The 27,093-nt window shown below is 40.1% G+C and overlaps 1 protein-coding gene across 2 annotated transcripts in view; it reads left to right on the top strand.

Annotated features, from left to right (window-relative positions):
• The first annotated feature begins 9,821 nt into the window (after positions 1-9,821).
• LOC121482089 (cryptic protein-like) overlaps positions 9,822-27,093 on the top strand; it is a 35,820-nt gene continuing 18,548 nt past the window's right edge. For both annotated transcript variants that reach the window (XM_041739935.1, XM_041739936.1), the window contains exon 1: positions 9,822-9,927. The gene's annotated coding sequence lies outside the window, so the exon portion shown is untranslated. The remainder of the gene's footprint in view (positions 9,928-27,093) is intronic.

Genomic DNA, 27,093 nt, shown 5'->3' on the forward strand with positions numbered 1-27,093 from the left:
AGAGTATCTCCCTTTGATGGCTACCAGACAATCCCAGAGATTCACTAATCTCAATCATTGAGACAGCATAAAGAAATCCCAAGGCCTTGGGCTCTCTGGTTAGGTTCCCAATAAAAGGCCAGCCAAAAAGCCCTCAGTGGCAACCCTGTCGGGACCCCTCTCACTTCTGAGAGCTTTCTCTGTATCCTTGTTTAATAAACTTCTACTGCTTTACTCATTTTCCTGTGTCCACGAGATTCATTCTTCAACTCTGTGAGACAAGAACCAAGTTCTCTAGTATCACAAAGGTCCTGGGATTGAGCCCTTCATTGGGCTCCCTGTGCAGCAAGGAGCCTACTTCTCCTTTTGCCTCTGCTGCTCCCCTTCCCCCTACTCCTGATCTCTCTCTCTCTCAAATAAATAAATAAAATATTTAAAACAACAAAAACAACGTGACATGAAAATGAGCAAGTGAGCCCTGTGCTCTGTCTGTGGTCAGCAGGCCCAGCAGCATGGGCAGCTAAGAAGGCAAGACTGCTTATTTGCTCTAGGAGGGGAGGAACCTCCCAGACTCAGGATCAGCCCCCAGTAGTGGTAAAACCAGATGAGGTGCAGCAGTGGCTTGGTGGCTCTTTGGGGATGTGATCCAGTTCTTTGAGAGAAGCAGCTTGAAGCTGGTAAGGATGAAGATTCTGTAGGTGCTCAAAATTATGCTTGCTGCAAATCACCATGATTTGCAGAGGAAGTCCTTCTGCTCAGTCACCACCAGCAAAACAAGCTCCAGCCCCACGGTGGCCATGGCTGGGAAGGTCCCATTGTGGTCTGCACCTCACCAGCCAGGACAGGGCATACCTGCTAGGCTGAGGTTATATCTCCAGCACTAGCCAAGGAGACATCAGCAGGAGCGTAAGCAGCGCCACTGACTCCATGGAGGCACCTGAGGGAGACCCAGCTGTGGATCCAGAGCGGTGAGCTGGTGGACTGGACAGAGGAGGGACACCAGAACATACAACCAGGCCAAACTATCTCTGACAATGAGAACTTTAGCCCAAACACTTGCTCTGCCAATCTGCCCAGACCACCACCCTGTCTACCTTTTGCTCCAGCCAAGCGCAAAAGGGTTAAGCCACAAAGCTTATTGCCTTTCAGTCTCCTAAGAAAGCAAGAAATGACTTTCTATACCAAAGTGACAGACAACAATGGGGGTGTCTCTGAAAGTATGTAATGTGACCTCCTTTCCTAAAGGGCAGGCAGTCACTTAAATTCACCTTGCAGTGCAAAATAAAAAATAAAATAAGCAAAGAATATGCATTGCCCTTCATAGAAGAAAATGTACAAGTGGTAGTAAATGGTGTGGGGAACACAAGCAAAAAGGAAATGTAGATAAAATTACATTTTCTTATGACCTACAGGCTATTGACAAATACTTGAGACAGACTGACTGTAACATTCTTGAGAAAACTCCCAACTGTCTTAATGTTAATGCATTGCTTAAAGGTAGAACAACTTTAGCTTGAAAATAGCAAGGTTTCCAGGATTCTGAGAATCTTCTTTAGTATATGACAGTCCTTTTGTAAGCTTCCCTTTGTCTTTACCTCCCCCAACTCCAAAGTCTATACCAGCCATTCCTCATAACCCCAGGGAAGTTCTTGCTGCCCAAGAGTCCTGTCCCCCTGCTTTAATAAAACCACCTTTTTGCAACAAAGACAGCTCCTTGGCCATAAGGTCAGAACCCCAGCACTCCAAACCACATCAGTAAACAGAGGCATAGTGCTCAACCTGATTAGTTGTCAGGGCAACACAAAGCAAAACTACAATAAAGGGCAGATACACAAACCTAAAGGGCTGAAATTTGAAAAGGACATCCACAATGGGTCAGAAAGGATCTGACACAACCAAAAGACTCATAAGTTACTTGTGGGAGTGTAACATGGTACACTCGCTGACATTATCTCATAAAAGTAAATTAACACTGTCCTTTAAGCCAGTAACTCCACCCCTCAGTACTTACTCAAGAGAAATAAAACAAGTGTCCATAAGCAGAGTTTTATCAAAATGTTTTTAACTACTTTTTCACAGCAGTTTCATACTGGAAACAATTCAGATATCCATCAGGAGAATGGCTAAGCATACACAAGTAGTTATCTTTAAGAAAGGATACTACTCAGCAGCAAAAGAATCAAAGTTTCCATCAAGGTGATAAAATTGATAGATCTCAAGAACACCATGTTATTTGGAAAAAATGAGACACTGAATAGTAGCTAAAGTGTAATTTCCCCTCTTGCCTTTGGATTATCTCTGCATTTGGTCAGGAAAACAGTGGGGTAAATTGTGGATCTATTTCTGGACTCTACTCTGTTCTTTGTATTAATTATGAAGCCATTTCTACCACGCTACCTTGATTGCTATTGTTTTTTTACAGGTCTTGAAATCAAGTTATGTGATTTTCCAACTTTGTTCTTTTAAACAGTGTTTGGACCTTTCTAGGTCATTCAGCAATGCAGTTATTTTTTTGTTTTGTTTTTTTGTTTGTTTTAAGATCTTGTTTATTTATTTGAGAGACATACAGAGCAACAGGTATTGTGAAGTTTGGACTTAGATCTGGCAAGATTTTCCGCTAGATCACTGGAGACCTGGCCTCAGGAAAGAGGTGGCTGTTCTCTCTGGAGGCAGGATATAGATAGCCTTAAAGTATCAAAAGCCTTGGCAATCTCCCAGGAAAAATGCCTGTGAGTTCTCAGAATCCCAGACCTGGGCATTTTCTTCTCCCAACACATCCTGCCCTGCTGTTGGAGCAACTGATTATGTACTTTGTGGTTGAGGGAAGTAAAAATAAGGGAAGTTTCAAAAGGATTTTCATATGCTAAAGAAGACTCACAGGATCCTGGAGGCTTTGCTAGTTTCTTTCTTTTTTTTTTTTAACTTCTTTTTATTGGAGTTCAATTTGCCAACATATAGCTTAACACCCAGTGCTCATCCCATCAAGTACCCCCCTCAGTGCCTGTCACCCAGTACCCCACGCCCCCACCCACCTCCCTTTCCACCACCCCTTGTTCGTTTCCCAGAGTTAGGAGTCTCTCATGTTCTGTCACCTTCTCTGATATTTCCCACTCATTTTCTCTCCTCTCCCCTTTATTCCCTTTCACTAGTTTCAAACTAAGGTTGTTTTTCCCTCTCTCGAAGCATTAACATTAAGATATTTGTGAGCTTCCTGGGGCAAGGCTATATACTCTGCCTCCCCCAAGTATTTGTCAATGGGCTACACATTATAAGAACATTAAATATTATCTACATTTACTTCTGCCTTTGTATCCCACATCCTTTCCCCTGAACAATTTTTTTTTTCAATTTTCCCCTTAAATCTTTAAGGTTACTGAAGGTGGGAGGTCTCACCTTCTGTAACTTCTTCCTGCTGAATAGGGGGGTAGAGATGTCCCTATGTACTGGTCAACATTGGTCAGTTGAGGAATTTATATATATGAGTCACCAAAGGCAGAGGCATCTAATCCAAGGGAAACAACATATATGAATCTCTTTGAGTAAGAAAGGATCATCTATAACTAGAAGTTATGGCAGTGAAGGAGTCTTGGTACCAGGTAGGGATGTGGAGGCTGAGAAAATTAAGTCCATTCCACCTCAAGTTCAGCGTTACCACAAGTACACCCATCTCAGGCCCTGTGCTTTTTTTTTTTTTTTCTTAAAGCCACATGAGTTTTATTTGTGACAAATGATTTAATGACAGTTAGTTTCTTTATGTTTTTGAATTATCCTTGAGTCAACTTTAATCATTTGTTTCTTTAAAGAAATTACCCATTTCTTCCAAACTGTCAAATTGGTGGCCTAAATGTTATTCATAATGATTCCTTGGCAACTTTTTAATATCTGTAGGGTCTATAATTATATTCTTTTTTTTATTTTTTTTATTTTTTTAATTAATTTTTATTGGTGTTCAATTTACCAACATACAGAAAAACACCCAGTGCTCATCCCGTCAAGTGTCCACCTCAGTGCCCATCACCCATTCCCCTCCAACACCCGCCCTCCTCCCCCCTTCCACTACCCCTAGTTCGTTTCCCCGAGTTAGGAGTCTTTATGTTCTGTCTCCCTTCCTGATATTTCCCAACATTTCTTCTCCCTTCCTTTATATTCCCTTTCATTATTATTTATATTCCCCAAATGAATGAGAACATACACTGTTTGTCCTTCTCCGATTGACTTATTTCACTCAGCATAATACCCTCCAGTTCCATCCACGTTGAAGCAAATGGTGGGTATTTGTCGTTTCTAATTGCTGAGTAATATTCCATTGTATACATAAACCACATCTTCTTTATCCATTCATCTTTCGATGGACACCGAGGCTCCTTCCACAGTTTGGCTATTGTGGCCATTGCTGATAGAAACATCGGGGTGCAGGTGTCCTGGCGTTTCATTGCATCTGAATCTTTGGGGTAAATCCCCAACAGTGCAATTGCTGGGTCTAGGGCAGGTCTATTTTTAACTCTTTGAGGAACCTCCACACAGTTTTCCAGAGTGGCTGCACCAGTTCACATTCCCACCAACAGTGTAAAGCCCCATATCAGAATGAGAACAGAGCTTAAGAAATTCCTCCACCCCTTCTGGAAATCCCCTAGACCAGCCCATAAAAACCCAGCTGAAACCCACCTGGGGTCCAAGTCCCTGCTCCGCTGTGTCGGGTATACTTGGACCCAAGCTTGAGCTTGTTAATAAACCCTCATGTACTTGCAGTGGTGTCAGCTCCTTGGTGGTTTCTCGGATTCACAATCTTGGGCACAACAGGGAGACACAAAAAATACAACAAAAGAAGGTTAGTATTATGATAAGAAAGAGAAGACTACTTCAATAAATGGTGCTGGGAAAATTGGACATCCACATGCAGAAGAATGAAACTAGACCACTCTCTTGCACCATACACAAAGATAAACTCAAAATGGATGAAATATCTAAATGTGAGACAAGATTCCATCAAAATCCTAGAGGAGAACACAGGCAACACCCTTTTTTAACTTGGCCACAGTAACTTCTTGCAAGATACATCCACGAAGGCAAAAGAAACAAAAGCAAAAATGAACTATTGGGACTTCATCAAGATAAGAAGCTTGTGCACAGCAAAGGATACAGTCAACAAAACTCAAAGACAACCTACAGAATGGGAGAAAAGATTTGCAAATGACGTATCAGATAAAGGGCTAGTTTCCAAGATCTATAAAGAACTTCTTAAACTCAACACCAAAGAAACAAACAATCCAATCATGAAATTGGCAAAAGACATGAAGAGAAATCTCACAGAGAAAGATATGGACATGGCCAACACGCACATGAGAAAATGCTCCTCATCACTTGCTATCAGGGAAATACAAATCAAAACCACAATGAGATCCCACCTCACACCAGTCAGAATGGGGAAAATTAACAAGGCAGGAAATAACAAATGTTGGAGAGGATGTGGAGAAGAGGGAACCCTCTTACACTGCTGGTGGGAATGTGAACTGGTGCAGCCACTCTGGTAACTGTGTGGAGGTTCCTCAAAGAGTTAAAAATAGATCTGCCCTACGACCCAGCAATTGCACTGTTGGGGATTTACCCCAAAGATTCAGATGCAATGAAACGCTGGGACACCTGCACCCCGATGTTTCTAGCAGCAATGTCCACAATAGCCAAACTGTGGAAGGAGCCTCAGTGTCCATCGAAAGGTGAATGGATAAAGAAGATGTGGTTTATGTATACAGTGGAATATTCCTCAGCCATTAGAAATGACAAATACCCACCATTTGCTTCGATGTGAAGGAACTGGAAGGTATTACGCTGAATGAAGTAAGACAATCAGAGAAGGACAAACAGTGTATGTTCTCATTAATTTGGGGAATATAAATAACAGTGAAAGGAAATATAAGGGAAGGGAGAAAAAAAAGACTCCTAACTCGGGGAAAAGAACTAGGGGTGGTGGAAGGGGAGGAGGGCGGGGGGTGGGGGTGAATGGGTGACGGGCACTGAGGGGGGCACTTGACGGGATGAGCACTGGGTGTTATTCTGTATGTTGGTAAATTGAACACCAATAAAAAATTAATTTATTTAAAAAAAAAAGAAAGAGAAGACTAAATAAAAAGACCTTTGATAGTTAACTAAAAATTTCCTTCTGTTCTTTATTGTCTTTTGAGGAGAAAGTTGAGGTTTTCCCACAGGTTCACAGGAATAGAAAGGTATGTGAGTTTCCATATTGATTTCCTGTGAAGGAGATAACAGGTTTTCTTCTAGATATAAGAGCCCATGAAGAGTGCCCCTTTATATTTATTGCAGTGGGAGTGCATAAAATGACCCGGTAGGGGCTGTTTCTGTTTTGGAGTTAAATTCCCTGCGTATTAGACTTACCATCTTTTAAATAAACCATGTCTCGGGTTCATATAGGGTGGGTTGCTAGAGACCGTCAGATCAGGTTTAGGAGGGATATGGTTTGCATATTCATTTAGAGATTTGTTAATTAATATGGCCTCAAGTGATTAATTTAAAGAGCACTATAAGATGAGAATAAAAAATAAAAAATAAAAAAATGAAAAAAATAAAGAGCACTATAGTCTCCATCTATTGATAGGTCTACAATTTGAAAAAGGAGTTTAAACTTTTTCCATTTAGTAACTCAAAGGAGCTTAACCTTATTGGTTGTTTTGGGCAATCCTCATTCTGAGAAGCCCTATTAGCAAAAGAGTAATCCAGTTTTCTTGAGTCTTAATCTCTAGTTTGGGAAGATGCCACTTTAAGGTGTGGTTAACGTTTTCCACCTTTCCAGAGGATTGTGGATACCAGACCTAATGTAAAGGGTAACTTTTAAGGCCCAACCTACTTGTTGAGTTATTTGTGCAATAAAAGAAGGTCTGTTGTCATTTTGTAGAAACCAAGAGAGTCCAAATCTAGCGACAATTTCCCTTAGCAATGTTTTTGTCACCTCAGTAGCCTTTACTGTTTTACAAGGGAACCAGTAGAGGTGTTTTCATAAGTATTTACTTACATCCTTTACATGATTGCATTTGCATAAAATCTAATTGCCAGCCCTCCCTAGGATATGTCCCCTGCTTTTGGACTGCCCTTAAAAGAGCAAGAGGGGGGCCAAGAGGGAAGGGTGGGACAAGTAACACCTTCTAGATTTGGTTGTGCTCAATGAATAATAGCGCATGACTGACAGAACTGTTTTATGGTAGTGGTTAAGTTAATCCCATCATAGGTGTTTTTAGCCATTTGTTCCAGGGCCTTTTTACCCAAATGAGTACCCTGATATATCCCTGAACTAGTTTCCATTGGTTGACTCTGGGTATAAAGACTTTTCCTCTATCATTTATAAGCTAGTCCTGCACATTTCTTTTTGAAAATCACTGTTCCTGGGTTACTCAGGTTTCTTGATCTGAATAAACTGGACATGTATCTTTTCTTGGTGACAGGACTGCTATGAGACTCAGTATTTACAGGCTTTGAGCAGCCTCCTTGGCTGCATGACCTGTTGTGTTATTCCCTTTAGATTCCATGGTGTCATCCTTTGGATGTCCCCTGAGGTGAATTATAGCCAACTCTCTGGGTTTGTTCACAGCTTCTAAGAGAGCTATTATTTCAGGTCCATATTTAATGGGAGAGTTATGACTTGATAACAGCCCCCTCTCTTTCCAGATTGCCTCATGCATGTGTGGAACCTGGAAGGCATATGTAGAGTCAGTATAGATATTGATTCTGAAGCCCTTTGCCAACTAAAAAGCATGAATGAGTGTCATTAACTATGCTTTTTGGGTAGATGTATTTCCTGGAAGAACTTTGGCCTCAATAGTCTGAGTTAGACTGATTTGCATACCCAGCTTTTCTTTTTTTTCTTATTTATTTATTTGGGTGCAGAGAGAGAGGGACAAGCAGATTCCATGCTGAGCACAGAGCTCAATCTAAGGACCCTGAGATCATGACCTGAGCAGAAATCAAGGGTCAGACACTTAACTGAGGCACCCAAGCACCTCATGTACCCAGATTTTCTTATCGCCTTTCCTACAAAACTATTGCCACCAGCAAACCAACTGTTATCTGCATTATCAATAGGAGAATCTTTTCAGTCTGATCGGCTAGAAAAAACAAAACCAATAACCTCTGATCAGCTATGTTCTATTGAGGTACAATAGTCAGGTCCAGGCATATGAGTAGCTGAATTTAAAGTCTGACAGGTCTTAAGGACCACTTTAGGTATGCCTAAAAGCATAGCCTGGTATTTAGTAAGTCAGCCCTCTGTCATCCATTGATAACCTTTAGGTGTTTTTTTTTTTTAAGATTTTATTTATTTATTCATGAAAGACACAGAGAGAGGCAGAGGTGAAGGCAGAGGGAGAAGCAGGCTTCATTCAGGGAGCCTGATGTGGGACTTGATCTCAAGACCCTGGGCTCACACCATGAGTTGAAGGCAGATGCTCAACTACTGAGCCACTCAGGCATTCCTAACCTTTAGTTTCTTTTCTTTTTTTTTTTTTTTAACCTTTAGTTTCTGTAACACTTTGGACCTGGTATGAGGTCATAACAGTTCAGGACTGCTCCATAGTAAGTTTTGAGGCTTCCTCTAGCAGAAGGGCAATCACAGCCACTGATTGCAGGTAAGTGGTCACCGTTGTGCTACACTATCAATTGGCTTAGAAATATAGCCCACTGATCTTGTTTTATTTCTTAATTTTTGGGTAAGAAGTCCCAGAGCTTGGCCCTGTTTCTCTGCTACACATAAAGTAAAAGGTTTTCCAAAATTTGGTAGAGCCACATCTGGAACTGATAGGAACTTATATTTTAATGTTTTGAAGGTCTTCTGGGGGCTTTAGTCCTGAGTAAAGGCTCTTCATTAAGAGGTTTAACTGAATCATACAGTAGCTTGGCTAAGAGTCCAATTCCTGGAATTCATAGGTGGCAGAAGCCTGCCATGACTAGGAAAGTGTGGAGTTGTTTCTTAGTAGTTGAGGGCTCAAGATAGCCTTTTCCTATCAGTATATAGAGAATGGTGACCTTTTGTTAGTTAATATCCCAAATAGTGTACTTCCTGGTTAGATATTTGTGCCTTTTTAGGGAAGACATGATACCCTCTGTCTGCCAAGAATTTAAGCTAAGGTTATAGAATTTTTATCAGATGTTTCCTTTGTAGGACAACAAATTAAAATATCATCCCCTTTTTGAATTATAGTTCCTTGAAGCAGTGATATCACAGAGGTCTTTGCTAAAAGCAGCCCCAGTAAGTGAGGACTTGTCCAGTTATTAGTAATGTGGAAAACAAAGGCAAAGAAAGAATTAAATTTCCTTACTACTTACCCATTGGCAAGTCCTTGAAATAGGCAAGGTGACATTCCTCTAGGAACTAAGCTGCCTCAATGTTAATATGTTGTTAAGGGCAAAAGGCAATCTTAGCTTTTTTTTTTTTTTTTTTTTTTAAGGCAATCTTAGCTTAACATTACCCCAGCCTCCAGGATCTTATAAGTCTTCTTTAACATAAAAATTCCTTTGGAAACTTCCTTTATCTCTACTCCCCACCTAGATATGTGTTAGCAATCACCCTCCAAGCACATGGCCCACTGAAAAACATCTGAAAGTCTCATGACTGAGTTTTTGCTAAACAGTAATAAATGAATAAAATAGTAATAAATAGGTCCCCGAGGATCCTGCAAACCTTGTTTCCAAAATACCTTAGAGGCTTGTACTGTTCCTAACTTCCTCCCAACTTGAAAGTCACAACCCCAATTCAGCTTTTTCTGCACAGGTGTCCTGTGCCTGTGCTTTAAAAAAACCAAATTTTTGCAATGAAGATATTTGAAGAATTATTTCCTGACCTTCAGCACTGAACACCAACAACACCACTCCAAAAACTACATCATTTGGCATCCACTGTGGAGCTTTAAGTCTTTTCTTCTGGACTCTAAGCCATGGTGAAAACTGGTGAGTACTTTCTTACCTCTCCTCATTACTTTCATTCCAGGGGCTTTTCAAAGAGTAGTCTTATTGCACGTCATTGCCCAGGCTGCCATCCTCTAGCCCATGACTACTCTTTGAGGAGAAAAATGCCTATCTTCTGACTGGTAGTACTCTGGCTGGAATGGTAGTAAGACCCAGAAACCTGAAACACTCTCTTTACTCCTGTCCTTATACAAAGCTGTCTGTCTTGGGCATAAGACAGCCGCCTAACTACCATGGCTGCCAATCTTGAGACTACTGTTTGAGATTTCCTCCTCATTTGTCTAATGTGATCCCCTCCACATCTCTGTTCTTGCTGCTTCTGGCCTTGAGACATCCAGTGGGAGCTGGCCAAAACCAGTACTCAGTTGAGTTAAAACCCAACCAGGGAACATTTCCTAGAGAAGCTGGGTGTAAAGACCACAGATATTGGAATGTCACTTAGATCATGATGGATTTTTATCTTTACTGTTGGTCAATGTCCTCTACTAACATCTTAAGTTACAAAATTGGGCACTTTCCTCTTGTAAAACTTTTCAAGTGTTTTCCATGAGTTATAAACAGTGGGTTCTTCATGGCCTTCATGGTACAGCCTTCATTAGAAGGCAAGCCAAGGTGCAGTGGGGCCTTCACAGCAGGGTAAACTTGGTCCATATGTTGGCATGCATCATAGTATAGAATGCATTTGGGAAGTGAGAGGAGGGCAGACCTCCCTCCTATAGGGCCTTTACAGAAGGTGGTGATCATAGCAATTTCATCTGAGGGATGCCTCAGGTCACTGTGACACCACTCTGACATATCATGCACAAGGGATGGCACCTGGGAGTCAAGGGGTGGGGCTGATTTTCTTGGTAATGCATCAGAGCTTCTTTTTCAATCCCCAAGGACTATCCCTTGGGATGTCTTTTAACCCATCAGAAACAATTTGCATTGCAAGGTTTAAGGAAAAAGAAACTAATCTGTAATACTGCATGGCCTCAGTACTCTAGGAGATGAGAAAAACTGGCCCACTAATGAGACACTCACTTTCAATAGGACTTATAAGATCTCTATTGAAAGAAATAAGGTAATGGACAGAAACCCCATGTTCAGGCTTCTGGGTTCTAGATCCAGACCCTGACCTAAGGGCCTCTTGAGTTTGGCCACTAATCAGACCAACAAACCTCCTCCTGATATATTGGATAATGATCATCTAAACAGGTTTCATCCTAGTGAATCTAAGTTGTCAAAGGAATAACAAGCCTCTTCAAATGAAGAGGACACTTATTCTGTCACTTCTCCTTCTAAGCCTGAAGGCCCTCATATGCCCAGCTCAGCTGGGTACTCTAGGAGCAGGACTCCTTATATCCTTGGAACTCCTCCTATATTAGGATTATATTCTCTTAGAGAGGTTGCTAAGGGAGAAATGGGCACTATTCAAATCCATGCCCTGTTCTCCAGTCAGACTTCGGTCAAATAAAACAACAATTAGGATTACATTCTGAAAACCCTTCTCAATTTATTGAGAGTTTTCAACAAATATCCATTAAGTTTGATGATGTTTGATCCATTGTGTTTGTTTGATATATATCATACTAACTCACTGCTGCACCCCTGAGGAAAGAAACTGTATCTGGGTCAGTGCCCAAGAGTTTGATGATGAATTGTCAACAAGGACATAGAACATTATGTGGAGGGGGGTGCTGTTGTCCCAAATACTGAACCACATTGTAACTATCAGGAGGATAGGGAAGAAAGAAACGAGATCATATGATTACCTGCCTGCCTGATAGAAGGAATGAAATAAGGCTTTACTAAACCTATAAATTTTAACAAAATTCAGGAAAGAACTGATTAAAATCCTGCTCTATTTCAAAGTTGCTTTAGTAGAAATTGTCCACAAGTATACAAACCTGGACTCGAGTATGCCTTAGGGAATAACTATTTTTAAATATGCAGCATTGCTCCTAGCCCATAGGAGCATCTCTGAGAGGTATTTCCCATTAAAAACCACAGGTGCCCTCCCCCACCCAAAGCTACTGCCCAGCTTCTCTTCTTCCCTCTCTGCCAAGAAAGAGGAAATGGAGTGACCACAAAAGGGCAAACAAAAGTGACTATACTTACTATTGGGGAAGGGAGAGGTTAGCAAAGTGGTTGTGACAAATAGGGGTGCCATGATTGCCAAAGGGCCAGGTGTGACCCTGCCCCAGAGGTGGGGGGGCATGTGCCCATGTGGCCAGGGGGACCCTGCTCTGGGGCATAAAAAAAGGCAGGTCTTCAAGGCTGCTTCCTCCTTTAGAACTGCCCAAAGTTCAGATCAAAAGGGGATGGGGTCCAGGAAGGCTCTTCAACCCCTGGAGGCAGTCACACCCACTACCAATGGAAATTTCTTACTATAAGTAGTATCTGAAATTCAATTTTAACTGGCTGTCCTATATTTCATCTGGCCCCCTTGTCGTTCTTGTGGAGGCTGAGAAAATTAAGGCCCTTCCACTTTAAGTTTAGTGTTAGCAGAAGTACAGCCATCCCAGGCCCCTGTGAATAAGAGCTGAAATTTACATTACTTCAGTTACAGGAAAAAAAAAACCCAAAAAACAGTTTACAGCTTAATGCCCTAGAAAGCCCCATATTAGAATGAGAACAGAGCCCAAGCCAGTGGCAAGAAGCCCTATATTAGAATGAGAACAGAGCTTAACGCCCATGGCAGAAAGTCCCATATTAGAATGAGAACAGAGCTCAATGCCCTTGAAAGCCCCATATCAGAATGTAAACAGAACTTGAGGAATTGCTCCAGCCCTTCTGGAGGTCCCCGAGACCAGCCCATAAAACTAAACTGAAACCCACCTCGGGGTCCAAGTCCCTGCTCCGCTGTGTCGGGTGCACTTGGACCCAAGCTCGAGCTTGTAAATAAACCCTCATGTGTTTGCATCGGTGTCGGTTCCTTGGTGGTTTCTCGGTTATGTAATCTTGGGCACAACAATTCTGTATTCTTTTTCCCTAATTGAAATTGTTGGCAAACAGACAACAAAGAAAGGTAGGTTCTCTGGCAGCATACTAATGAATTCCAGCTCTCTAATCACCAATACTAAAGTTATCATCAAAAGAACACAAAGGACTACCATACTGCAATCCTATGCATAAAAATTAAACCTTTTGAAAGATCTCAGATGAATAATTTGTAATGTAAAATTCTTTCTTAAATCAGATTCTTTCATTTTACTCTAAAAATCACACTATATATTTAATAATAGAGAACAAACAAATTACACTCTACTTAAAAAAGTGATGCAGGATGATTGAGCTAAATGGTTGGTTTTTTTTTTTTTTTAAGATTTTATTTATTTATTCATTAGAGATACACACACACACACACACACACACACACACAGAGGCAGAGACATAGGCAGAGGGAGAAGTAGGCTCCGTGCAGGGAACTCAGTCTGGGACTCTATCCTGGAACTCCAGGATCACACCATGAGCTGAAGCAGACGCTCAATCACTGAGCTACCCAGACGTCCCAAGCACAATGGTTAAGAAAGAATTCCTGAGATGTTTCATGGTGCAAAAGGTGCTTTTATTGTAGCAGGGTGGACAGGACCTGTGGACAGACAGACCTGCATTGTGATTGTGAGGTGTGACTGATTATATATTTTTAAGTTGAAGCAAGGTAGAGATAACAGAAGTCTCTAAAGGGGTTTCTGTATGTCAAAGAAGACTTACAGGATGCTGGAGTTCTGGCTATTGTCAAGATAAGGTTGGTTTTTGTCTCTAGCAAAGCATTGCAACATTAAGGCAGCTGTGAGGTACATGAGGAAGGGTCACATTCTGCAAGTCTCAGGTGGGCTGCCAGTTATGAGGAAATTTAATTTGATCTACAGTTATCTTGCCTTTGTTCTTTTCATCAGAAGGGAGATTACTCATTGCTAAAATTGTGGGAGTAGGAAGCACCCAGAGGCTATGTTTCAGCCACAAGCCCTAAAACTAATCTAATCTTAGCATTTACTACTAATGGGTGGTGTGAACAGAGCCAAACACTTTTCTTCCTTTGAGTTTCAATTTCATCCTCTCTAAAACAGGGGAACTATCACCTGTTCTGAATTCCTTAGGAGTGCAAGGTGCTGTTTTCAGCAGGGTTTAAAGTCAAGAATACCAAACTGGTAATCAGGAGCTAATTTTAGGTCCAGCTACAAGACTATACCGACGTGATTCTGAACCCATTACAACTTCTCTGGAGTTCAAGTTTTTCAGTTGTAAAAAAAAAAAAAAAGCCAGTTGAATGGATAGATCATCAAGCCCCCACTACTTTCTTCACAGGCCAGGTGATAGCGAATTCACTTAAGATCTGTGAATTCACTTAAGATCTGTTTGCCCCTCAGCTTCCTCTTTTGTTAAATAAGAGAAAGATCTCACTACACAGGACTGATATAAATCAGATTAGAAATTGCATGTGAAAGCATTTGAAAGCTCTTCCCTCTAAGATTTTCTGATCTATATCCTTAATTTTCATTCCAACAGAGACGGAGATGTAGGTCTGGGGTAAGGAGCAATGACTGTTCATTTCTACATACAGTTTTACAATGAAGACAGGGCAAGGATAAGGGGGGAAAGGTGCTCCCAGAGTACAAGCCCATTGGCTGATGAGTTAATGGGATCTGGAAAAAGGCTGGATACATGCACCCAGGACTCAAAGGCCTAGGCCAAAGCAGACACTACAGAATGCTTCATGAAGTCCCCTGATGCCCACAGGCCAGGTCCAAGTATGCCGAAGGGGTCTTGCAGAACCAGCCAAGAGAGTTCTTTCTGGCTTCACACAGGATGGAAATCAAAAGTGAGCCAGCAGGAGGTGAAAGCAGTTTATTGAAAATAGAGAGCGGGTAATAGACAGCTGAATGACCAGGAGGCTCAGAAAGGAAAAGACCAGGAGTGTCGTCTTTGTACTGGGTCTGGAGTTTTTATTGAGGACAGTAGTCTGAAATGTGTCTTCTCAGGCAAGCAAGAACCAATTAGAACAAAGGCATAGGCCCATGTGCTATTTTCTTGGAGCCAAGGGGCCTTGGCCTCCAGATATCTAGCTCCTCTTTTCTGGAATACGTATATGATAGCTTCCTCTGGTCATTCTCACCTAGTACTTCCTTGGATGTTATTTATTCTACAGAATCATTAACTGCTTGTCCATTATTAGGAAAACACAGGCTACTTGCATTACAAGGCATATGTAAAGTGGGATGGTCATGCAGGTCCTGGCAAGAACAGAAGCAGGAAAAGAAGCAAAGGCAAAAAAATACTTCTTTTCTCCCAGGGTTCATTTGATTTCCCCGTCTCATCTCCACTCAAAATAAGGGTGATGTCATAACTCTTGCATAAGTTACATCCCAGCCATCTAAGCAAAAGGAAAGAAAGGAACACACGCTCCACCAAGGTGTTTCATCCTTTGCCACAAGCACAGAACTTAGTAACTGGGCTTTCATGTATAAGCTTGTCCTTGTAACTACTCTGCAATCTTTTTAGCAGCCCCAAGCAGAGCTCGCCTGAAGTCTTGAAGTCTTTGAGTTGATTTAACTATATAAGTCTGTTGAGAAAGCTAAGAGCTCCTAGACAGCACTTGAAATAAAACTATGGCCAAGAGAAATGCAGTGAAAATTGGTGCCAACAGCTGCGTGGGTGGCTCAGTGGTTGAGCATCTGCCTTAGCTCAGGTCATGATCCTGGAGTTCTGGGATCCAGACCCACATTGGGCTCCCAGCAGGGAGCCTACTTCTCCCTCTCCCTGTGTCTCTACCTATCTCTCTGTATCTCTCATGAATAAATAAATAAAATCTTTAAAAAAAAGTGGTGCCAAGAATTTATAATGAATGACAAGACCGTGATGTTTAACATCCCATCCAAATCGTTCCCTCTCTCCTTAACAAACTCTGTTTTATTATTTTCCAGTCACTGGTTTCCTTCTGTATTTTATTACACACAAAATATCTCACATCATAAATTACTTGTATTATATACCTTTTTGAGTGGGTAATTTGAATATAATTTGTGCATGTGTATTTTTTTAGCTTTTTATAATTTACCTTAAAATTGCTGGAGAAAACCTGGAGGGTATTGAAACCAATGTTGGGTGTTATTCCTCTCAGTAAATACAAATGATGATGCCATCTGGGGTTTCAATCTCATATCATAGATGCTGCTCAGGCTCCCCTAAGGGACCTTTTCCCACGCTGAGCAAGCAGAGACCCCAAAAGACTGATATCAGTTAAACAGCAGGAAATAAAGCCAAATGGCAGTTGCCAAAATCTTGCCACAGTTTGACATAAACGAGACACCAATATTCTATCTCAAATCATTTAAACAAATGAATTGAATCAGAAGTTTACCCTTTAAAAAAAAAGTTTATCCTTTTAATATTCTACCTTAGGGAAGACTCTTGCAGCTCAAACTGATCATGCAATTTTTGATATAAAAATCAGTGTCGTGAAGAATAATGTTCAGCACATTTTTATTTCACCAGGCTTCTCTAATACCACCTGCACTGCACTCTTCAAAGCAGTGTTACAACATAGGTGGAGCGCTCTACAAATAAATGAGTTCATGCATGCAAAAGCCCAGGCAGCCAGGTTCCAGCAATAGATGCAGGAAAAGGCTGAGCTGGACATTTCCAGTGGTGGACATTTTGCATCTTTAGTAATATGCAGAAGGATGAATAGGTTCACTCCTGAATAGTAAAAAGGATAAAAGGAATTCTAAGGAGTAAGAAGCTTAGAAGATGAATTGTCGGTTTTCTTTTTTTTACAACTGTTGTAACAGAGTTTATTTCATCAAAATGACAAACGTAGCAAGATCCTGCGTGCTCATATTCAAGTAAGATGAAGTATATCATTCTTAAAGTGATAGACTGATACATATTAAAATTTTTAAAATGACGGACTGAACCAAGTTAATGATTTAATTTTTTTTTTTTTACAATTTCAAAATACTTTAATGTCTTTTATCCACATAACAGTTTTATGCTGAAGCAGCTATTGTTACCCTTGTTTTACACTTGAAAAGGAAAACACAAGAAGGTTAAGAGACTTGACTTGCATAATAGCCAGTAACAGGCTCAGCTGAAATGAGGATCCAGACTTTCCTAAGTCTGACAGCTCAATACCTTTCTTTGAGCCTTTTCTTCCTTCTTTTTGAACTTCTTTTCTCAAGGCCAGTTTAAGTAACAGCTGTCTTGATTAATGGTGCCAAGTTAGTAATATCTTTTCTATTGATATTTAAATAGGTTTAGGTTTTTATATTGGGGGTACTTTATCTTCTACTTTGTAAAAATATCGATTAGTAAGATTGATTGAAAACATGAGAGGTCACTGTATGGCACATGCTCTGTTAAGAATTGAAACTTCCACCTTTTCCAATTTCTTATTTGCATTCAAGATTATGATAAACCTGTCACAGGAAAAAATAACTAATTTATAGTCTGTGTTCTACAGATTTTCTACTAATTTAGACAAGTCACACCTTCATCCAAATGCCTACTATCTAGAAGTATTAAAAAGGATATGCAAAATGTATTGACATACAGAGGGATGTAAAAGCTCGCATAATCCTTCAAATATGGTTAGTAAAAGACATGCACACACACACACACACACATGCCTCTGTCATAAGGGCTCCATGCAGCAGTAACTTTATTTTCTAACAGAGTTGAACTACTCAGTCATCAAAATGAATCTTGATAAAGATAGAAATGCCTTAATGTATATATTCAACATTCCATTGAATATTCAATTTTCAGCTAGGAGTCTGCTTGAAAATTCTCTCCCTCTGACCCTCTGCTCATGTACTCTCATGTACTCTCTCTATATAAATAAATATATAAATCTTTTTTAAAAAAGGAAATATACTGGACTTAGGGCATTTGTGTTCTGATACTAAAAGTACAAATGCAATTGTCTAGCATCTAAATTTTCAGCCACTTTTATGTTAAAATGTCATTTGAAAGTTCTCAATTTTTGAACTCTAAAATTATACATGGAAACTAAACCCACATGTGCACAGTATCTAGGCACATCACTTAGTAATGTGCTTGTACATGAAGAGGCCCTTGAAGGAAATTTCATCTCTTCCTGAGTTAGATTCCACATGACATTAAACCCCAGAACCTTTGCTTTGCTGCATTAATGCTAACACTGAAGTTCACTAAAGCTTGGTAGATAAGGCTTTAGGTGGGACAGACTTAGGCTTCAACCCCAGAGATACTTCTTTCTAAGAATAAGACCTCAGGTATATTACTTACTTGCTCTATAAAATGGAGATAAAAAAAAAGATAAAAAATAAAATAGAATAAATAAAAAAATAAAATGGAGATAATAACATTAAACCTCCCAGGGTTTAAGGAAATAAAGGAAAATACAGATAAAGTGACAGCACAGCATCTATTATAATCAGATTCTAGTATGCCCAGACTCCATGAATAATACATGATAGGCACTGTTTGTAAGTTAGTTGAACATTATTAAATAGAGTATATTTTAAAAAGTGATTTTTTTGGTAAAAATAAAAATACTTGATTCAATGGGATTAAGTCATTAAGCATAACTTAAATGGTAGCTACAGCTGCTTCTTAAGCTCTTAAATTAAAAGCACTAATTTTCCTATGAAAACACTTGTATAAAAAAAGAGTTGTTTTAATGTTAGCACTTAAATTACAACTGAAAAAACATCGACTCCCAAGACCAATACTACACTTCCCTATGACATCATTTTCTGAATAAGGTAAAGATTAAGAGCTGATCATTTGAATCAGAATTAAGATGGTGGAGGGCTATGGGGTCCCTAATTTTGTCTGGTCCCTGGGTTTCAGCTAAATAGTTATCAAATCATTCTGAATACCTGAAAAATCTATCAGAGATCTGAGAAAAGAATTTCTGAAATTCTACAAGTAGAAAAGTGACCACTGTTTGCAAATTAGGAGGTACAGAGAGGAGAATCCAGGGCAATATATAAAAAAATAAGCTAAAAAGGGGAGGAGCTTCTTTAAGCTGACTACAGGAAAGTATTATAAGCAGTGGAGCACAAAATCAAAACTTTTATAACTTTGCTACAGGGCACCTGAGTGGCTCAGTCAATTAAGTGTCTGCCTTTGACTCAGGTCATAATCCCAGGGTCCTGGGATGAATTCTCACATGGGACTCCTTAATCAGTGGGGAGCCTGCTTCTCCTTCTCCCTCTGCCTGCTGCTCCCCCTGCATGTGCACATTCTGTCTTTCAGTCAAATAAATAAATCTAAAAAAAGAAAAGTAAAAAAGAAGAAGAAGAAGAAGAAGAAGACGACGACGACTGCTACAGTTAGGGACATCCCTGGCATAAAGGTGCTCAGGTGGTGATGTGGGGAGGAATCCCACGTGGGACAACATTGTCTTAGGATCCTAGGGGTCACAGAAAGAACAGTGGTGCCTGAGTGTGGCAGAGTTCCCAAGCATCAGAGAAGAGAAGCTGGCTGAAAACAGTGAGTGTAGGTATTAGCTTTCTGCTCAATGTTGCCATAAACCAGAAAACACTGCATGGTCATGCAATGATTCACCAGGCTCAGCAAAAGGCAGAAGCACAGCAAGAGCCCCCTCCCTCCCCTAGGAGGAAGGGCTCTGGGCCACTAGGCAAGAGTCCATAAAGTTTGGAGACTTGAAACTAGGTCATGTGCCTGAGATAAAAATGCTTGGTCACAGGCTGGGTAAACACAGAGTTAGGATGGAAACCAAGGAGACAAGAGTGATTGATTGCTTATCTGTGGCTCACTGAAGAGTAGAGGGTGCAAACTTTCAGCTCTGGGGCTAGAGATCTGGGTACCATCACTTTCATTCCCCCCTTCCCCTGTCACTGGTGTTGAAAGTATTCAGGTAGCAAAATAGCTCCACATAGTGTAAGCTGGAGCCACTGACACTAAGCCCTGGCAAGGGGGAGGGGGTGCAATGATAGCAGGGCAAGGACTCATGAGAATCAGGGCAACAACCCCCACCCCCACCCCAGGAGACCAGCAGGAACAACCAGCTAGCATCAAGTTCACTGATTATAGAGAATTTAAAATTCCAGCTCTTGGGGAAAACAGTATGTAGTATTCATTTTTTTTTTTTACTATTATTATTATTTAGTCTTTCAGGGTTTTTTCCCAGCTATTTTCTTATTTTTCATTCTTTTTTAATTTTAATTTTTCTATTTCCATTATATATATTTAAAATTTTTGATTTCCTTTCATTGTATTATATTATATATATAATATGTATATATATAATATAATATAATATAAAATATATATATTATGTGTATATATATATAATACATATATGTGTGTGTTTTTCTTCCTTTCTTCCTTTGGGATCTAGTTTCCTTTAACAAACAGATCAAACTACACACAGGGCAGTAGGGTCAGAGGTGCAGGCAGAGGGGAGAAAACCACTTTTCAGTGTGAGCCACAATAGGATTAAACCTCTGTGAGTGTTCCAAGTAGCTACTTTTCTGGGACTGGCTGAGCCCAGCACAGAGACTCCAGTGTATCGCTGGTAACCTGACCCTGCTTTTTGCTCTGAGCCACAATAGGCTTGAATTCTGTGCATGTGCCAAGCTGTCACTTTTCTCAGCTGACTAGGTCATTGCAAAGACTAGAGCATATCATTGATATGATTGATAGACACCACTTCTTTCTGTCTGTCACAAGATTCAAGCCTCTGTGATGACTTTTCTGGGACAAAGCAGATTAGGGGACTAAATCAACTGCAGATGGCTGATAGCCTGGCTCCAGCTTTTCAGTGATCATTAAAATAAACTCTGGCTTCTAGGCATGCGCTGCAGAAAGGCTTTTTGGGGATGAGATGGTGCTGGGCACACCTTGAGCCTCCCCGTCTGGGGACAAGAGGGTATGCACATTAGACTGTTCAAAATTAGAGTTTTCAGGGGTACCTAGGTCGCTCAGTCAGTGAAGCATCTGCCTTCCGCTTGCATCATGATCTTATGGTCATAGAATCCAGCCCCACATCAGGCTCCCTGCTCAATGGTGAACCTGCTTCTCTTCCTCCCTTTGCCCCTTCTGCCCCTCTCGTAAACAAATGAATAATTTTTTTTGTTTAGAATTTTTTTCTTTTCTTTTTCTTATTGGCGTTCAATTTGCCAAAATATAGCATAATACCCAGTGCTCATTCCGCCAAGTGCCCCCGTCAGACCCATCACCCAGTCACCCTCACCCCACCCCCCTGCCCACCTCTCCTACCACTACCCCTTGTTCATTTCCCAGAGTTAGGAGTCTCTCATGTTTTGTCACCCTTAATGATATTTTCACTCATTATCTCTCCTTTCCCTTATTTCCCTTTCCCTAATTTTTATATTCCCCAAATGAATGAGACCATATAATGTTTGGCCTTTTCCGGTTGACTTATTTCTCTCAGCATAATACCCTCCATTTCCATCCACGTCGAAGCAAAAGGTGGGTATTTGTCGTTTCTAATGGCTGAGTAATATTCCATTGTATACATATACCACATCTTCTTTACCCATTCATCTTTCCTTTTTTTTTTTTAATTTTTAAAATAAAATTTTAAAAATTTCTCATTTTTTATTGGTGTTCAGTTTGCCAACATATAGAATAACACCCAGTGCTCATCCCATCAAGTGCCCCCTCAGTGTCCGACACCCAGTCACCCACACCTCCTGCCCACATCCCCTTCTACCACCCCTAGTTCGTTTCCCAGAGTTAGGAGTCTCTCATGTTCTGTCTCCCTTTCTGGTACTTCCCACTCATTTTTTCTCCTTTCCCCTTTATCCCCTTTCACTATTTTTTATATTCCCCAAATGAATGAGATCATATAATGTTTGCCCTACTCCGATTGACTTATTTCACTCAGCATAATACCCTCCAGTTCCATCCACATAGAAGCAAATGGTGGGTATTTGTCGTTTCTAATGGCTGAGGAATATTCCATTGTATACATACACCACATCTTCTTTATCCATTCATCTGTCGATGGACACCGAGGCTCGTAAAGTTGAGGGTCCACTTCTGGATTCTTTAGTCTCTTCCATTGATCTATGTGTCTGTTTTTGTGCCAGTACCACACTGTCTTGATGACCACAGCTTTGTAGTACAACCTGAAATTTGGCACTGTGATGCCCCCAGCTATTGTTTCCTTTTTAATATTCCCCTGGCTATTCGGCATCTTTTCTGATTCCACAAAAACCTAAAGATTATTTGTTCCAACTCTCTGAAGAAAGTTCATGGTATTTTGATAGGGATTGCATTAAACGTGTACATTGCCCTGGGTAGCATTGACATTTTCACAATATTAATTCTTCCAATCCATGAGCATGGAATATTTTTTCATCTCTTTGTGTCTTCCTCAATTTCTTTCAGAAGTGTTCTATAGTTTTAGGGTAGAGATCCTTTACCTCTTTGGTTAGGTTTATTCCTAGGTATCTTATGCTTTCGGGTGCAATTGTAAATGGGATTGACTCCTTCATTTCTCTTTCTTTAGTCTCATTGTTAGTGTATAGAAATGCCACTGACTTCTGGGCATTGATTTTGTAGCCTGACACACTGCCCAATTGCTTTATGAGTTCTAGCAATCTTGGGGTGGAGGCTTTTGGGTTTTCTATGTACAGTGTCATGTCATCTGCAAAGAGATTGACTTCTTCTTTGCCAATTTGAATGCCTTAATGTCTTTTTGTTGTCTGATTGCTGAGGCGAAGACTTCCAGTACTATGTTGAATAGCAGTGGTGAGAGTGGACATCCCTGTCTTGTTCCTGTCTTGTTCTTGCTCCCAGTGCTTCCCCACTGAGAATGATATTTGCTGTGGGCTTTTCATAGATGGCTTTTAGATGCTGAAGAATGTTCCCTCTGTCCCTACACTCTGAAGAGTTTTGATCAGGAATGGATGCTGTATTTTATCAAATGGTTTCTCTGCATCTATTGAGAGGATCATACGGTTCTTGTTTTTTGTCTTGCTGATATGATCAGTCACATCGATTGCTTTATGAGTGTTGAACCAGCCTTGCATCTCAGAGATAAATCCCACTTGGTCATGGGGAAGAATCTTCTTAATGTATTGTTGGATCCTATTGGCTAGTATCTTGTTGAGAATTTTTGAATCTGTGTTCATCAGGAATATTGGTCTATAATTCTCCTTTTTGGTGGGGTCTTTGTCTGGTTTTGGAATCAAGGTGATGCTGGCCTCATAGAATGAGTTTGGAAGTACTCCATCTCTTTCTATCTTTCAGAACCACTTTAGTAGAATAGGTACGGTTTCTTCTTAAACGTTTGATAGAATTCCTCTGGGAAGCCATCTGGCCCTGGACTTTTGTGTCTTGGGAGGTTTTTGATGACTGCTTCAATTTTCTCCCTGGTTTTTAGCCTGTTCAGGTTTTCTATTTCTTCCTGTTGCAGTTTTGGTAATTTGTGGTTTTCCAGAAATGCATCCATTTCTTCTAGATTGCCTAATTTATTGGCGTAAAGCTGCTCATAATAAGTTTTTAAGATCGTTTGTATTTCCTTGGCATTGGTGGTGATCTCTTCTTTCTCATTCATGATTTTATTAATTTGAGTCTTCTCTCTCTTCTTTTTAATAAGGTTGGCTAATGGTTTATCTATCTTATTAATTCTTTCAAAGAATCAGCTCCTGGTTTTGTTGATCTGTTCCACAGTTTCTCTGGTCTCGATTTCGTTGAGTTTTGCTTGAATCTTTTAATTTTCTTCTTCTTGGTGTAGGATCTGTTTGCTGTTTTTTCCTCCAGCTCCTTTAGGTGCAAGGTTAGCTTTTGTATTTGAGTTCTTTCCAGTTTTTGAATGGATGCTTGTATTGTGAAGTATTTCCCCCTCAGGACTATTTTTGCTATATCCCAAAGATTTTGAAGGGTTGTATCTTCATTCTCATTAGTTTCCATGAAACTTTTTAATTCTTCCCTAAGTTGCTTGATGACCCTTTCATCTTGTAGCAGGATGGTCCTTAACCTCCTGTGTTTGAGGTCCTTCCAAACTTCTTCTTGTGATTTAGTTTTAGTTTCAAAGCATTATGGTCTGAAAATATGCAAGGGGCGATCCCAATCTTTTGGTATGGGCTAAGACCTGATTTGTGACCCAGTATGTGGTCTATTCTGGAGAAAGTTCCACGTGAACTTGAGAAGAATGTGTACTCAGTTGTGTTTGGATGTAAAGTTCTGTAGATATCTATGAAATCCATCAGGTCCAGTGTATCATTTAAAGCTCTTGTTTATTTGGAGATATTGTGCTTAGAAAATCTGTCGATTGTAGGAAGCGCTACCTTCAAGTACCCAAGTATAAGTGTATTATTATCTAAGTATGTCTTAACTTTGGTTATTAATTGATTGATATACTTGGCAGCTTCCACACTCGGGGCATAAATATTCATTATTGTTAGGTCCTCTTGTTGGATAGATCCTTTAAGTATGATATAGTGTCCCTCTTCATCTCTTTCTACAGTTTTTGGGATAAACTTTCTGATATAAGGATGTCTAACCCTGCTTTCTTTTGAGGACCATTTGAATGGTAAATGGTTCTCTAACCTTTTATTTTCAGGCTGTAAGTGTCCTTACATCTGAAATGAGTCTCTTGTAGACAGTAAATAGATGGGTCTTGATTTTTTATCCAGTCTGAAACTCTGCGCCTTTTGATGGGGTCATTAAGCCCATTCAAGTTCAGAGTTACTATTGAAAGATATGAATTTAGTGTCATCATACCTATTTAGTCCCTGTTTTTGTAGATTGTTTTCTTGGACTTCCTCTTTCTTTTACAGAGTCTCCCTTAATATTTCTTGCAGAGCTGGCTTGGTGGTCACATATTCTTTCAGTTTCTGCCTATCTTGGAAGCTCTTCCTCTCTCCTTCTATTCTGAATGAGAACTTTGCTGGATTAAGTATTCTTGGCTGCACGTTCTTCTCATTTAGGACCCTGAAAATATCCTTCCAGCCCTTGGGCCTGCCTGGTCTCATGAGAGGTCTGCTGTTAATCTAATATTTCTCCCCAAATAAGTTAGGGATCTCTTGTCTCTTGCTGCTTTAAGGATTTTCTCTTCATCTTTAGAATTTGCAAGTTTCACTATTAAATGTTGAGGCGTTGAATGTTTTTTATTGAATTTAGGGGGGGACTTTTCTATCTCTTGGATCTGAATGCCTGTTTCCATCTCCAAATTAGGGAAGTTTTCAACTATGATTTATTCAAATATTCTTTCTGGCCCTCTGTCCATCTTGGCATCCTCTGGAATGCCAATTGTACGTAGATTTTTCCTTCTGAGGCTGTCATTTATTTCCCTTAACCTTTCCTCTTGGTCTTTTCATTGTTTTTCTCTTTTTTCCTCAGGTTCCTTCCTTGCCTCCAACTTGTCTTCTACGTCGCTCACTCTTTCTTCTACCTCATTAACCCTCGTTGTTAGGACCTCCAGTTGGATTAAATCTCATTTAATTGATTTTTAATTTCAGCCAGAGTAGATCTAAATTCTGCAGTCATGAAGTCTCTTGAATCCTTTATGCTTTTTTCCAGAGCCACCAGTAGCTTTATAATTGTGCTTCCAAATCTTAGCTTTCTTTTGATGTCCATTAGCATGATACATGGTTCTTCATCCCCACACGTTCAATCTGGAGGTGATTTGGATATAAAATGAGTCTCTTATAGATGAAAAAGGGATGGGTCTTGCTTTTTTATCGAATATGATATCCTGTACATTTTGATTTAGCCCATTTACATTCATAGTGAGTATTGAAATTTATGAATTCAGTGCCATTATATTACCTGTAAAGTCATTGTTTCTGTATATTTTCTTTTCCTTTATGATTTATGTTACTTTTGGGCTCTCTCTTTGCTTAAAGGATCCCTTTAATTTTTCTTATAGGGCTGGTTTAATGATCACAAATTCTTTTAGTGTCTGTTTGTCCTGGAAGCTTTTTATCTCTTTTCATTTTTACAGTGTTGCTGGATAAAGTATTCTTTGCTGCATAGTTTTCCCTCCTGAGGCATTTGAAATCTTCTTGAACTTTACTCAAAATTATCTGTTTTGGAACCCCTGTTTTTAGTTCTACTAAAATGCATTCCTTTTTAAAAAGATTTATTTATTTAATTTTAAATAGCTAGCACTCATGTGAGAGCAAATGGGAGGCAGATCAGAGTGAGAGAATTCCCAAGTAGATTCCCCACCACGTGAGTAGCCTATCTCAGGGCTTCAATCTCACAACACATGAGATCATTACCAGAGCTGAAACAAGTCAGATGTTTAACCAACTGAGCCACCCAGTTGCCTGTAAAATGTATTCTTTTTAAGATTTTATTTTTATCTAATCTCCACACCCAACACTGGGCTTGATACAATCAAACCAAGATTAAGAGTCACATGCTTTACCGACTGAGCCAGCCAGACACCCCTAAAATGCATTCTTGGTAGGTCTGGAACCTAGGAAGCCCACTTTCATTAACATCTTATTTGGGGTTACATCTTGGTACCACTTTTAGGGTCTCCAGTCTGGCCTGATTATTTGCATCCAGCAGGTGGAGGTTCCTCACATGCTTCATTCAAAGCCATACAACATTCTTCTACTATCAGAAGGACATTTAGTAAGGTTTGGATATCCGCCCAAGTGGGATGGTTAGTAGCAACTATCAAGGAAATAAGCCTTCCATGCTGAGTGGTTCATGAGACTTTTTTCCTGTTAAATAGATCTCATGTGGAGAGTCGAGAATGGACTCAAACCATTCCCATAGATTTGCCATTAGCAGTTAATCCTCCAATAACGTATTGGCACAAAGGATATTGCAATATTGGCAAGCAAGGTTGCAAACCCACACCAAAAGGGGGACACTGATGAGTATGCAAAAGGGAGATCATTCCTGAGCTTTCTTCTGAGGGTCCCTGGTTAGAGTCCCTTGTTCTCTATACAGGATGGATTTGTTCCATCTTGGGTGGGGGGAGCAGGTGGAGGAGCTAGCAGTGGAGAATTAGCTTCTGCACTATTTTCTACTTCCCTGGATGGGGGTGGTTATCATATCAATAATTATTTTTGCATTATCCTCTTTGTCAGAATCAGGGAGGATAGGTCGAATCTTTATGGACTGTTATACTATAAGCTTACGTGATTTCTGGGCAGGTTCATTTTATACAGAATCTTGTACATAAGGTATTTCATCTCATTTTATGTCCTTACAAAACAG

The sequence above is a fragment of the Vulpes lagopus genome, chromosome 24 (assembly GCF_018345385.1).
Source record: "Vulpes lagopus strain Blue_001 chromosome 24, ASM1834538v1, whole genome shotgun sequence".
Taxonomy (NCBI): Eukaryota; Metazoa; Chordata; class Mammalia; order Carnivora; family Canidae; genus Vulpes; species Vulpes lagopus.